This window comes from Microcaecilia unicolor, chromosome 12, assembly GCF_901765095.1.
Source record: "Microcaecilia unicolor chromosome 12, aMicUni1.1, whole genome shotgun sequence".
Classification (NCBI taxonomy): domain Eukaryota; kingdom Metazoa; phylum Chordata; class Amphibia; order Gymnophiona; family Siphonopidae; genus Microcaecilia; species Microcaecilia unicolor.
The window spans coordinates 103287872-103301575 of NC_044042.1; positions in this window are offsets into that span (position 1 = coordinate 103287872).

Genomic DNA, 13704 nt, shown 5'->3' on the forward strand with positions numbered 1-13704 from the left:
GAATTAAATACCATCTAAGTGTTTTGACGTAAAGGTTTGAACAGAGCTGGCGCTAGAATAAATGCTCAGGGTGAGTTTTTCATTGCTTATGTTCGTTTAAAAGATATCGGTTCTGAGCAATGAATGTAACACAATTACTGTTTTGTTTCATAGGGGATAGTCCTTGAGGCAGCTCAGGTTTGAGCGAAACATATGTCGGACAACTTTACCCCTGGGTCCGATGATAAATGAAATAAGATAAGTCAAAGAGTTTAACGTTAATCTATGGATAAGAAATTTTAAAAAATGTAAAAAGCTCAAGATGGTAGAGCTGACCTATGAAGATGATGGATGTTGTTAACATTGCCATCTAAGAAAATTATAGTTGGCAATGAACATCGCTGAGGTCAATTGAATGAGTTGATGAAAAAATTATAGAAGTTGTTAAAAATTTTGCATTTAAAGTGTGTTATGTACATACTATTTTGGACACTTGAAGAGTACAATTCCTTTTTCTGGAGCCATATGGTAACCCTAACCAAGGGTCCATCGAGCCCAGCATCCTGTCCACGACAGCGGCCAATCAGGCCAAGGGCACCTGGCGAGCTTCCAAAACATACAAACATTCTATACGTGTTATTCCTGGAATTGTGGATTTTTCCCAAGTTCATTTATTTTATTTATATTTGTACCCCGCGCTTTCCCACTCATGGCAGGCTCAATGCGGCTTACATGGGGCAATGGAGGGTTAAGTGACTTGCTCAGGGTCACAAGGAGCTGCCTGTGCCTGAGGTGGGAATCGAACGCAGTTCCTCAGTTCCCCAGGACCAAAGTCCAACACCCTAACCACTAGGCCACTCCTCCACCAAGTAGTGGTTTATGAACTTGTCCTTTAGGAAACCGTCTAACCCCTTTTTAAACTCTGTCAAGCTAACCGCCTTCACCACGTTCTCCGGCAACGAATTCCAGAGTTTAATTATGTGTTGGGTGAAGAAAAATTTTTTCCGATTTGTTTTAAATTTACTACACTGTAGTTTCATCGCATGCCCCCTAGTCCTAGTATTTTTGGAAAGCCTGAACAGACGCTTCACATCCACCTGTTCCACTCCACTCATTATTTTATATACCTCTATCATGTCTACCCTCAGCCGTCTCTTCTCTAAGCTAAAAAGCCCTAGCCTCCTTAGTCTTTCGTCATAGGGAAGTCGTCCCATCCCCACTATCATTTTAGTCGCCCTTCGCTGCACCTCTTCCAATTCCACTATATCTTTCTTGAGATGCAGTGACCAGAATTGAACACAATATTCAAGGTGCAATCGCACCATGGAGCGATACAATGGCATTATAACATCCTCACACCTGTTTTCCATACCTTTCCTAATAATGCCCAATATTCTATTCGCTTTCCTAGCCGCAGCAGCACACTGAGCAGAAGGTTTCAGTGTATTATCGACGATGACACCCAGATCCCTTTCTTGGTCCCTTTCGTGGAACCTAGCATGACGTAGCTATAATTCGGGTTCTTTTTTTCCCACATGCATCACCTTGCACTTGCTCACATTAAACGTCATCTGCCATTTAGCCGCCCAGGCTCCCAGTCTCGTAAGGTCCTCTTGTAATTTTTCACAATCCTGTCGCGAGTTAACGACTTTGAATAACTTTGTGTCATCAGCAAATTTAATTACCTCGCTAGTTACTCCCATCTCTAAATCATTTATAAATATATTAAAAAGCAGCGGTCCTAGCACGGACCCCTGAGGAACCCCACTAACTACCCTTCTCCATTGTGAATACTGCCCATTTAACCCCACTCTCTGTTTCCTATCCTTCAACCAGTTTTTAATCCACAATAGGACATTTCCTCCTATCCCATGACCCTCCATTTTCCTCTGTAGCCTTTCATGAGGTACCTTGTCAAACGCCCTTTGAAAATCCAGATACACAATATCAACCAGCTCCCCTTTGTCCACATGTTTGTTTACTCCTTCAAAGAATTGAAGTAAATTGGTCAGGCAAGATTTCCCCACACAAAAGCCGTGCTGACTTGGTCTCAGTAATCCATGTCCTTGGATGTGCTCTGTAATTTTGTTTTTAATAATAGCCTCTACCATTTTCCCCGGCACTGACGTCAGACTCACCGGCCTATAATTTCCCGGATCTCCCCTGGAACCTTTTTTTAAAATTGGCATTACATTGGCCACCCTCCAGTCTTCCGGTACCACGCTCGATTTTCAGGATAAATTGCATATCACTAACAGTAGCTCCGCAAGCTCATTTTTCAGTTCTATCAGTGCTCTAAGATGAATACCATCCGGTCCAGGAGATTTGCTACTCTTCAGTTTGCTAAACTGCGTCCAGTACGTCCTCCAGGTTTACCGTGAAGTCAGTAAGTTTCTCCGACTCGTCCGCTTGAAATACCATTTCCGACACCGGTATACCACCCAAATTTTCCTCGGTGAAGACCGAAGCAAAGAATTCATTCAATCTCTCTGCTTCGTCTTTGTCTTCCTTGATTGCCCCTTTTACCCCTCGGTCATCCAGCGGCCCAACCGATTCTTTTGCCGGCTTCCTGCTTTTAATATACCAAAAAAATTTTTTTACTATGTTCTTTTGCCTCTAATGCTATCTTTTTTTCGTAATCCCTCCTGGCCTTCGTTATCTGCGCCTTGCATTTGCTTTGACACTCCTTATGCTGCTTCTTGGTATTTTTGTAGCGCTGAAAATGACAGTTGTTAGGGGTGGGAAGTACCACCGAGCTGCTGCGGTAGCCTGGTGGTACTTCCTGTATAGGAGTAGTAAGCCCGCATTGGGCTTACTGCCGCTTAGTAAAAGGACCCCTTTTGTTGGTTCCTGAACTAGCTGCTCCATAAAGCATGCCCTGATGTTAAAATCACTCATTATTATTGTGTTCCCCAGTTTGTTAGCCTCCCTAATTTCTGATAACATTTCTATATCTGGCCAGGTGGACGGTAGCACACTCCTATCACTATCCTTTTGCCCTTCACACATGGAATTTCTATCCATAGGGATTCTAAGGTGTGTTTTGTGTTCTACAGAATTTTTAGTCTATTCGATTCAAGGCCAACTTTAACGTATAATGCTACCCCTCCACTTTGGATTTTCTTCAACAGAAATTTGGAGCAAACCAAATAACGCTATTTTATTTATTTATTAAGATTTATTTGCCGCCTTTTGGAAGGAATTCACTCAAGGTGGTGTACAGAAAGGATACATCAAACATAAGCAAAAGACAATTACAGCAGTAAAAATATTCAAATAATAATACAAAATATGGCATAGTTACTACTTACAATGTCAAAACAATACTTAATAGAACATTTTAATAGACAGTGTAGGGTATAAGCAAAGATAGAACATACAGATAGGTAAGAGAGTGAGAGGAGTTAGAAAATAAAGGGACTAATTTAGTTCCAATATTTTTATTGTGTTTTATAAATGATAACAAATGGCTAAAATAAAGCAATTAGCCAGCTTAACAAGTTAACAGTAACAAGCATCAGCATACATGTTCAAGTTAGGGCACAATCATAAGTCACAGGAGTAATACATAATTTCAATTCTGACAAAGGTTATTACGTAGTGGGTTTAGTAAAGGAGACCATATTTTGTTGTACTTAACAAGTAAGTTATGTTTTTCAGCCACAGCGTATTCATAAAGGGACTAATTTAAAGAAAGTTGCATATCAAGTCAGAGAGATGATTACATGTTATCTCAGCTAGGGTAGGACCTCTCTTCCAGTAACTTGTCCAGACCTTTTTGTGGTGGTCTTAACTCAGCTATGCTATAAGTCTTGACCACATTTCTAGCAAAATTAATTCTGGAGTTTGCATGTTGGCTCAAAACATGAATTCCTAAATATACTGCTAGATAGTTTCATTGGAGCATCTTCTAGTCTTAGTACTGTTTGATAGTATAAATAACTTGTTCACACCATACAGAATTTTATAGACCTCTGTTGGTATCAGCTGTCACTTGTTTCTTCTCCTAACCAGTTGAGCCTTTCTTTTCATAAGAGGACTGATCAGCCCTATAATCATTTTTCTCATCATTCTGCTGTTTTGAGGTGCAGCTACCCAGAACTGCTTGCAGTACTTAAGTTGTGGCTTCATCATAAATTTTCCCGAGGAGTCTTTCATGTTGCCAAGTGCCTTCTGAAAATCCATATACAATATATTGACCGTCTTGCTTTAAGTTTTTTATTTACACATCTTACTGGAATATTACTGCCCCATCCTTGACCATCTTTAAATCTAGATTGAAAGCCCGCCTCTTTAACATTGCTTTTGACTTGTAACCACTCCCCCACATTAATTGATTTGCTTGCTTTATTTTTGTCTATTAGATTGTAAGCTCTTTGAGCAGGGACTGTCTTTCTTCTATGTTTGTGAAGCGCTGCATACGCTTTGTAGCGCTATAGAAATGCTAAATAGTAGTAGGTAGGAGTGGAAACATGTCCTGCTGCAGTATGTGCAAACATTAGTCCAACCGACCAAGAATAAGACTCTGCACCATTCTAAAAATCTTCTTATGTTCACTGTATGTATTCTCTTTTTGGTTCCTTTTCTGCTGCCACGGAGACTTGAGTGATATTTTAAAAATCCATTCACTGTGCTTCTGACACACATACAGTGCTGCCCGGTATCTGAGAGTCATGTCTCTCCTATTTGTCTCTGACTATTGACTGCGTGCACTCTGGATGCAAACTGCCTGTGCAGTCAAAGAGGCTGAGAGTGATATATATTTTTTAATTGGTTCCTCAAACACACATTATGGGGTTGATTTTCAAAGCACTTAGTTACAAATTTCCATAGGTTAAGTGCTTTGAAAATATGCCTTCACATATGCTAACTGAATAAATAGCAGTCTCTAAGGGGTCTTTACCAATGCAGCCTCTGGCAGTAGTTCTGCCTCGAGCATGTGCCATTTCTGGCGCTAACCTGCCAATAATCGGGTAGTGCTATGCACTGCCCAGTTACCGCCAGGATACAGCAGGTTTAAAAGACATTTGGACAAATTCCTGGAGGAAAGGTCAATAGTCTGCTATTGAGACAGACATGGGAAGCAACTGCTTGCCCTGGGATTTATAGTGTGGAGTCACGATTTGGGTTTCTGCCAGGTACTTGTGACCTGGCTTGGCCACTGTTTGGAAAACAGGATACTGGGCTAGATGGACCATTGCTCTGACCCAGTATGGCTACTCTTATGTTCTTATGAGCCCTTGAAAAAAGTGGAAGAACACAACTTCAAGAGATCAATCCGAGACAAGGGGTTAGATGCTCCAGGAAAACTTTATTAGGGACCCTACACGGTCCATGTTTCGGCTTTTAAAAAAGCCTTCATCAGGGGTCTATAAAATAACATAACACATATATAATTAAAATCAAATCAAATATATAACACCAAATATAAAAACTTAATGTAAAAACACGTAATGTAAAAAATACCTGATATAAAACATTATTAATATGAATCAGATCCTCTAACTTAGAATTTAATATATTAACTAAATCAATACAAATACTATTACTATATCATCAGACAAGCATCATAGAGATCAAATGGTAAATAAATAATATATAATTTGATTAGCATTATAGAAACATATTTCAAAAAGTAATATATCTATATCACAGGCTTATAATATCATCCCATGGGTCAATAGATAATTAAATAAAACGTATAATAGAACAAATTTCTTTAAATATAAAAACTGATAACGGATATAATGTGCTAAGTAAAAAGCAATGACATACTAAAAAAAGCCATAGCATACTACATAAAAATAATGTTTTATATCAGGTATTTTTTACATTACGTGTTTTTACATTAAGTTTTTTATATTTGGTGTTATATATTTGATTTGATTTGATTTTAATTATATATGTGTTATGTTATTTTATAGACCCCTGATGAAGGCTTTTTTAAAAGCCGAAACACGGACCGTGTAGGGTCCCTAATAAAGTTTTCCTGGAGCATCTCACCCCTTGTCTCGGATTGATCTCTTGAAGTTGTGTTTTTCCACTTTTTTCTTTTTTGTTGAACTTTTGTGGAAACCTCGAACCCCCTTTTTGTTTCTGCTTATGAGCCCTTACCACCGCCTCAGTGGGTGGTGGTAAGTGCTCCCCACCGCATAGCCACGTAGTAAGAGTTATTTATTTATTTGTAGCATTTGTATCCCACATTTTCCCACCTATTTGCAGGCTCAATGTGGCTTACATTTGCCGTAATGGCAATTACCATTCCGGACTACAAATATGCACATGGTTTTGCAATCAAGTGCGTACAAACATGGTGAAAGAATGCATTGTGATCTTGCGTACATATTAGTACATGGTTTATCTTACCGCATGGCCATATATCTTTAGGAGCTTTTTACCCACTGGGAAAAACGGCCCCCACCACTACTGCAGGAACCTTTTTCCCACAGCTTGGTAAAAGGACCCCTAAAAGCATTATCTGGTTGATTTCTGCTCTGCTTTTTTTTTTTTCACTCTCCTAATCCGCTGCTAATGATTTGGGTGAAGGGTGGCAAAGATAGGCTTGTTTAGCTCTTTGTCAAAAATATTTCAACATGATTGGTGAAGTGCCTTATGCTTTCCTTTTCTCAGATTGGCTCCATTTTGTCTGCCCTCCTTGCTCCCTGCAGGCGTGGTTTGCTACTAAAACTGTTCCAGAATTTAAAAAGGCATGGGGATAAGCATGTGGGATCGCTTAGGAACAGGAAGAATTAGGGGTTACAGAGTTTGGGCAGACTGGATGGGTCATATGGCCTTTATCTGCCATCATGTTTCTATGTTTCTATTCCACCAATGCCTAAGAGCCAACCTCATCAGTGATGTCACAATGGCTCAATTGTCCTATTCTTGGCTTACTTTCCCCCCTTAGTGTGAAGAGTTTCAGTCTCTGGTAACCAGAGCTCATATTGTGATGTCATAATGGGAATAGGCTTAGGAGTAATCTAAGGCAGTACTATTTCACAGAAAGGGTGGTGGAGGCGTGGAATGGCCTCCCGGTGGAGGTGGTGGAGTCGAGGACTGTTCCAGAATTTAAAAAGGCATGGGGATAAGCATGTGGGATCGCTTAGGAACAGGAAGAATTAGGGGTTACAGAGTTTGGGCAGACTGGATGGGTCATATGGCCTTTATCTGCCATCATGTTTCTATGTTTCTATTCCACCAATGCCTAAGAGCCAACCTCATCAGTGATGTCACAATGGCTCAATTGTCCTATTCTTGGCTTACTTTCCCCCCTTAGTGTGAAGAGTTTCAGTCTCTGGTAACCAGAGCTCATATTGTGATGTCATAATGGGAATAGGCTTAGGAGTAATCTAAGGAAGTACTATTTCACAGAAAGGGTGGTGGAGGCGTGGAATGGCCTCCCGGTGGAGGTGGTGGAGTCGAAGACTGTTCCAGAATTTAAAAAGGCATGGGGATAAGCATGTGGGATCGCTTAGGAACAGGAAGAATTAGGGGTTACAGAGTTTGGGCAGACTGGATGGGTCATATGGCCTTTATCTGCCATCATGTTTCTAAATCCCATGCAACTGAAATCTGGCTTGTTTAAAGGTATATGAGTAGGAGCAATGCTCTTTCATCTTTTACCATTCATCCCTGAACAATAATACTACTAAAACCAGCAGCAACCCCTTATTTTAATACTTAAACCAGTGGTTCCCAAACCTGGTCCTGGAGGCATTTCAGGATATCCACAATAAATATTCATGGGAAAGATCTGCATTCACTGCCTCCACTGCATGCAAATCTCTCTCATGAATATTCATTGTGGATATCCTGAAAACCTGACTGGCTAGGGTGTCTCCAGGACCAGGTTTGGAAACCACTGATTTAAACCCTGCAGATCAAGCTGCAAAAGCAAACTAAGAAAACCAAAAGAGTCATCACCTGTAATCTTACAATTCTCAAGCCCTGCATTCTGTATTTTCATAAAGTCTTCAGTATTTTTATTCATCTGCATTCCATATTTTCCAGTGGTCTCCACAGCACAACAGTGCATGAAAGGTACTAGAAAATGAGGATTTCCATTTTAAGAAGACTCCAGCAGCGCTCTTATTCCCTTGGTGTGCATGTGTTTGTCATTCCCAGCCTAGACTGGTGCAAAGTGCAAGAAGGTTTGAAACATGGGTCTGAATCTCAAGTCTGGCTCTGCCCTCACCAGGTCCCCACTTTGTCTGGGAAACTCTTTCTAGATACATATTTAAAACAAATATTATGGAATACAAACACACAGTTGATTTGAGATCAAGGTTCTGTTTATTTAATTAAAATACATTGAGCTCTACACGTAAAAATATATTTCTTCTGTTAATTGTAAGAACAGTCATAACTATAAAGATATAAGTGTATAAATATATATTATATAAATATGGGAAAAATATAAAAATAAGTAACATTTTGTTTCAGTATTTTCAATTCATTATGATCCAGTTAATTTTAAAATAAACTCATAAAGCTTCTGTTAAATATTTGTAATAATAATGTTATAAATATAAATATTAAATAAATATAGGTATAAATATAAAAATAACATTTTCTTTCTGTATTTTCCGTCCCATATTTTCCAATTAATTTTTATAAACACATACATAGAAAGTAAACCTGGTTAAATATTCTGCTCAGCTCTTTCCCATCAGTTAGCAGATCATTCCATCTGTTGTCTGGTGCGGGTAGAGAGGATGGATATCTGTAGCAGTTGTTTCTGGATCTGCCACCGGACCTTCAGCTGAGCACACAGTGTGTTGTCCTGAAACCCATAAAAAGACATTTATAAAAGTTAGAGGAGGGAAGGCCAGTGACCAGCTGTGCAGAAGAGGTCTGATTGGTAAATTAGGGACGCAAACAAACTGGGCAACACAATAATAATGGGTGATTTCAATTACCCCGATATTGACTGGGTAAATGTAACATCGGGGCACGCTAGTGGGTAAAATTCCTTGGTACAGGAACCGACGAGAGAAGGAAAAATTCTAGACCTAGTCCTTAGTGGAGCGCATGATCTGGTGCTGGGGCCGCTTGATAACAGTGACCATAATATGATCGGATTTGATATTAGCTTTGAAGTAAGTATACGTAGGAAATCAAATAAGTTAATGTTTAACTTTAAAAAAGGAGACTATATGATAAAATCAGAAGAATGGTGAAAAATAAACTTAGAGGAGCGACTGCGAGGGTGAAAAATTTACATCAGGCGTGGATGCTGTTCAAAAACACCATCCTGGAAGCCCAGGCCAAATATATTCCGTGTACTAAAAAAGGAGTACAGAAGACCAAATGACAGCCGGCGTGGTTAAAAAGTGAGGTGAAGGAAGCTTATTATTTTCAGTCGGTTCCTTCAGAAAATGGAAGAAGGAACCGACTGAAAATAATAAGAAACAGCATAAGGAATGTCAAGCCAAATGCAAAGCACTGATAAGGAAGGCTAAGAGGGACTTCGAAAAAAAGATTGCGTTGGAGGCAAAAACACATAGTAAAATTTTTTTTAGGTATATTAAAAGCAGGAAGCCGGCAAAAGAATCGGTTGGACCACTAGATGACCGAGAAGTAAAAGGGGTGATCAGGGAAGACAAAGCTGTAGCGGAGAGATTAAATAAATTCTTTGCTTCGCTCTTCACCAAGGAAGATTTGGGTGGGATACCGGTTCCAGAAATGGTATTTGAAGCTCTTGAGTCGGAGAAGCTTAATGAATTCTCTGTAAACCAGGAGGATGTAATGGGGCAGTTCTACAAACTGAAGAGTAGCAAATCTCCTGGACCGGATGGTATTCATCCCAAAGTACTGATAGAACTGAAAAATGAGCTTGCGGAGCTATTCTTAGTAATATGTAATTTATCCTTAAAATCGAGTGTGGTACCGGAAGATTGGAGGGTGGTCAATGTAATGCCAATTTTTAATAAAGGTTCCAGAGGAGATCCGGGAAATTATAGACCAATGAGTCTGATGTTGGTGCCGGGCAAAATGGTAGAGACTATTATTAAGAACAAAATTACAGAGCATATTCAAAAGCATGGATTAATGAGACAAAGTCAACTACATTTCTTTGAAGGGGTGAACAAACATGTGGCTAAAGGTGAGCCGGCTGATATTGTGTATCTGGATTTTCAGAAGGCATTTGACAAAGTACCTCATGAAAGACTCCAGAGGAAATTGGAGAGTCATGGGATAGGAGGTAGTGTTCTATTGTGGATTAAAAACAGGTTAAAAGATAGAAAACAGAGAGTAGGGTTAAATGGTCAGTATTCTCAATGGAGAAGGGTAGTTAGTGGGGTTCCCCAGGAGTCTGTGCTGAGACCGCTGCTTTTTAACATATTTATACATGACCTAGAGATGGGAATAACTAGTGAGGTAATTAAATTTGCTGATGACACAAAGTTAGGTATTATTAGGAAAGGAATGGAAAACAAAAATTAGGATGTTATAATGCCTTTGTATCGCTCCATGGTGCGACTGCACCTCAAATATTGTGGCCACATTTTGCCTCACTAGAGGCTGTGTCGGGGGCTAAAACAACTATTTTGGTCCCAAAGGGCACATACAATAGAGCTAAAATCCAATGAAAGCAGCACCAATCAGCCTTGCCATTCAGCTGGCACACTACTTTGCTGATGAGTCTTGCAAGGAGTGCTAACCCCCCCCCCCCCCTCTTCCAAATCTTCACAGTTGGCCAACAGCAGTAGTGTGGATTCTCCATCAGAGATTTCCCCCTTTGCACTTGAGGCAACACAACAGCAGAGATCCACAACATCCACGTGTTGGCACATTCCGACAAAGAAAAGAATTAGCACTGTGGCCCCTCCCATAGTGTCTGGGTGCATGAGAATGCTAGCCAATTCTGTACATCATGTAATGTTAGCCAATTCTCGTGCGCCCACACACTATTGGAGTGCCACGGTATTGATTGTTTTCTTTGCCTGAATGTACCAACGTGTGGATGTTGTGGATCTCTGCTGTTGTGTTGCCTGAAGTGCAAAGGGGGAGATCTCTGATTGAGAATCCACTGCAGAACATTTCGTTCCTCTTCTGGTGTTTCCATATAGAGCTGAGGACATGAGAATGACAGAGGAGTGATCTTTATCAAAGCTATGCTTTCTGTCTGGAGACAGTCTAAGTTTCCCCTGCTGACCTTGCTGGAAAATTTGAGTGTGAAACTGGAAAAAAGAAAAAGAAAAAAGAAAGTTCACTTTCTTTTCTCATTCTTGTTTATTGGGTCATCAAGTAATAAAATATTAGAGGAGCAATGAAATGTTAGAGGAGCGTTAAATAACTGAAACAGAACCGTTCTCTGACCCTACAGTGTATCTATAGTCTCAGCCTTTATTAGATTTGCAGCATTTCTTTCCTAATCCATTCATCGATCTGTTAGGATGTGTGTCCTCAAATGTAATCGATGAATGAATAAGACCCACCTTTTCTGATAAAGCATCTTCCAGTTCCCCAAAGTATCCACTCACTGCTTCCGTCATATTGCGATGCAGGTCTGAGTTCCCTCCGTCCTTAGGAATCTGATGAAAAGTGGATGACCAGGATTAGTTTTTAATTCTGGCAAATCCTAATAGCTATATTGTTACATAACCCTCTGGAGCCCTTGCTTTTATAAGAGCGGTTTATGAGTTATCACAGATATGGCCGTTCATAAATGTCAAGGACCCCATAAATAAATGCCGCCTTCATTTCTTCTAGAGGCATGAAAAAATAGATCTAGAACTATGAAAAGTTTCAGGTCTTTACTTACACAATCACGTAGATCTTCAGTTTGACGATGGAGCAGAGTTTGAAAATGGTACAGGGCTTTGCTGTCACTACCAACCAAATGATGTTTCATGTAAAACTGTTCAATCTGATTTGTAATTTCATATAAAGTAATGATGCCATCTTCCACCTGGTAAAGAGAAAGAAATTTACTTCTTACTTGCTTTTATAAAATACAGGAAAAAGGGAAATTGGAGGATAGGAGAACCAAGGTTAAAAGGGGTAAGATTGAAAGAGAGAAGAGAGCAGACACAGAAGTAAAGGTGAGAAGGAAAAAGAAGCAGTTGAGTACAGATGGAGAGAGTTGAAAGCAGAGATGGAGGGATGTTAAGAAGAAGCATAGAAAGAATGTGAAGGAACAAAGACAGGGTAAGAAGCAGGGAGAGCCGGTAAGACACAATAAAAGGTGAAAGATGGATCAAGAGGAGGGAAGGAGAGCAGAGACAAAAGTTGAGCAGAGATTGATCTTAAAAATGTCACAAATTTCAGGAGATATGGACAATATATGATAGAGCAAGAGAACATGAGTGATTTCAACAGGGAAGGTTAAAAATGTCTGTAACCTTGAAAAGATGTCATGCCCAACACAACACTGTATGCATTGATTTGTTACAATATTTCTAATAAAAATATATTTTTTAAAAATGGGAAAAGAAAATAATAAAAAAAATAATGATCTGAAAAATGGGGAAAGAATATGATGTAGGAAGAAAGTAAAAAAAAGTAGCGAAAAATTTTATTAGAAAATAAGTATGCAGCAGCTAGAATAGCAAGAGGTATTTTCTAATGACTGAGGCTGTAGCGTGAAGCTTAAAACTTGCTCCATAGCCTCAAGGTCATTATCAGTCTTGACCTCACTGTAACTGGATGACTCAGTGAGATCTTGCCTCTCCTAAGATGCCCATGTCTTTCAGTCTTGCACACTTGTCATTCTCCATACCTGGGTGGTGTTGTAGATGAAGTCAATATTAAGAGAAAATGTATCGCTCTCCAGACACTGCAGAGGAAACTTCTTTATCAGAAACTGAAAAGTGCATAATGAGATGTGAACATAATCAGAAATGTTGCATATTATCTAGATATGAAACAAGTTAAAACTGTAAATATTGATTTGTAAATTTACCATTCTTTGAAAGGTTTGGAGGATCCGGCTATTTAGATCATGATGGAGCTGAAGCCCTTTGCAATTCAAGGACAGGACAGATGAGCAAAGACACAAGACGGAAAAAACTCTCCAGATCATCTCCTGAAACATCATGTCTGTAGAAAGAAAGGCAAAAGAAAATATACTCCTCTCTTTCCAGGTGCATTGATGTGAATTGATAATTAATCTTTAATTCTTGTATGTTGTCTTACCTGGTAATAGTTCTGCAAAGCTTTCTCACCTAACCTTCCCTTGGTTATGCACCAATATCTTATGGTAAAAGTCAATATCAGACTGATTCCAGCCATTTTATACACCATGGCTGCTCCCCTTCCCTTCAGTTATTTCATTTTCATTTTCAGTACAAATGGCAGCAATGTTAAAAAAAAAATCTTTAAAAAATCCCCCATTGTTTTACCTAAAAAGTAAAATTAAAGGGGAAATGTATTGCATAATGCTTTCTACTTTTCATAGTGAAGGTAACTAGTGAATCACAGGTTTTTATTTTACCCATCTTTCTGTGGGTAGCAGTATTCGATTTGAAAATAATCCACCCTCCCTATGAATAAAAGTCTTGTATTTAAACATGTCCTCCTTCCTAAAGGGTAAAAGTGTTCTATTTGAAAATAATCCGCCTTCCCTATGGATAAAAGTGTTCTATTGAAAATTATACATGTTGCCTGTGTGTAAAAGTGTGCTACTTAAAAATTATCCACTTGCCTATGGGTAAAAATGTTCTATATGAAAATTCTCTATGAGTAGTATTGAATCTATTTTTTACTCATTCCTGAAGTATA